Below are 2,190 nucleotides of genomic sequence, written 5' to 3'. Positions count from 1 at the left end.
TTCAGACTGGGTTTGTCAGCGTGTTTACATGCGTAGGAGGACAGTTGCGTTCAGGGACACGGGAGACTGAGCTCATTGTTGGCACTCAGAATATGCTTGATTAATGCGCTTTCTCTCTCCCTCATTTTGTTTCTTCCTTTACTCTTCTCATGAGGAAAAACAGGAGGCAGACACAGGAAGGCAAGGGTTTCTTCGGCCGTGTCTGTCTGCGAGATGAGAAAACAGACTGTATCGAACAAAAGGCCTTCTAGAACTGAAACAGACATCCCTTCGCTTCTGACAGGTTGAGTTTTTATTGCTTTATAAAGTGAAATGTTTTCCCAAGACTATGGTTGCTATGCAGAATGACATTTATGAAGCATACAGTATCCTGCAGAAGTGATGAAACCTCTGTGTAATATCACTTAAATGTCAAATGAGTCACAATTTAAATTTCCTGTTAATAACTGCATTATTTTATTGCTAAGTTGACAAATTGAACATTTCCTTTTACAAATAGTCAAAGACAAATACTATATGAAATAGTAGGAACTTAATGCAACGAAAGAGAATACACCTGAGATCACTGAAACTAAAATTCGCATGAATGTGATTATAAAATGAGCTATGAACACCGTAACTTTCTTAGTTCTGGACTTCACGTCTCATCCAAGAGGCGTCATCAGTTCTGACTGACTAGTTGGGAGTTCCAGATACTTATATTCTTCAGGAGCCATTAACACTTGAGATGAGAGGTGAAACATCTTCAAGGAACTCAAGCAAGTTGTTACGATTAAACTACGAGAATAACCATGACTTGGATGACTGAGAATCTTCACAGACATGCTTAATATTGTGTTCGCCCATTCGTGCCTTTCTCAGGCCTAATTGTAATATCTCCCCATTTTCCTGCACTGCTGTCTTTATGTCCAAAATGTGTGCAGTACATTGATTTATTAGCAAATACATGCAAAACTGAATTTTTCTTTTAGCCCTAGGGCTAATAAACAAATATCAGCAAGCTAAAAATGCCAAGCAAGCAAAGATGCTAAACATTACACCTGCTGATGTTGACCAGCTAACATAACCTTGCAGCCTTGGTTAATTTAGACACTTTCTTATTTCTGGCACATGATCAGTGAAATTTAAAGGTTTTAAACAACTACCAGTATGAGTTTAATCATTCAAACACTCATATGGTTTGACCAACAGCTAACAGCCTGGGTTCGTATCTGAAAGCTGTTATGTGATGTGTTTGTGCGGTATGCAGATCTGTCTGTTATATTCGGGCCCCCAGCATTCCTGCTGACAGGCAGACTGGAGCTTCGGGCCTGAACCGACTCTCCGCGGCCCTCTTTGTGGCTCCGCTCTGTTTGGACCCATTGGTGCTGAGTCATATAGCCGGCCAGTCTGTCCCAGTTAAGCCTCCCTGATTTTCATCACAGCGCTCTCCCATGAGGCTTTGCAGCTTCAGTGGCACGCAAGCATTCAGCTGTGCTGTTTTTTAATTTCTTGTCAAGTCTCAGGATTCAGAAAAGAACCTCAGTGGTCCAGACAGTCAGTGCCAGTGATGAAAGGTGCTCGAACGTTTGAAGCTGGGCAAGGAAATACACGAGGTCAGCAAACGTCATGAACCAATAAGATGCTGAGGAGGCTCAGATGGATGTCAGTCAAGCTGTCTGTACACATCTGCAAGATCTAATCAGGTAAATGCATGAGAACACCTGTGTGAGTGAACTTTTGAAATCAGCCAATGAATCCTTTAAAATTTAATTTTGCATACATGTGTGCATATGTTGGCATCAGCAATTGGCCAAAATGAGTCAGAAAATACTGCTATGTCGGATACTAGCACTATCCAATATCGTGCATCCCGAGTAATAAATCATGGCAGGTTTGTGAGGTAGGCTCATGATCCAGTTATTTATCATTAAGACTAGAAGTGTAAGGAAAACTGTACTGCACACTCTCTAGATCAGTTTCTGAAACACAGAATAAACCCAATTTTAGACTTAAGTGAAACCAGACTAACTAAAAATGGCTCAGTCCCTGCTGACACAGCTAATGTGCTCAGAATAAATAACGGCTGAAGGGACCTGTAAACCCACATAGGTGTTTTCTCTCATTCTAGCTGATTAGACGTCCGGTCAGATTCAATATTGACTGAACTGTGGTGGGAAATACTTGACAGAAGGTCTGTTTGTCCGTCTA

This window comes from Stegastes partitus, unplaced genomic scaffold (genome assembly GCF_000690725.1).
Source record: "Stegastes partitus isolate 25-593 unplaced genomic scaffold, Stegastes_partitus-1.0.2 Scaffold251, whole genome shotgun sequence".
NCBI classification, from domain to species: domain Eukaryota; kingdom Metazoa; phylum Chordata; class Actinopteri; family Pomacentridae; genus Stegastes; species Stegastes partitus.
This window is presented reverse-complemented; position numbering follows the sequence as displayed.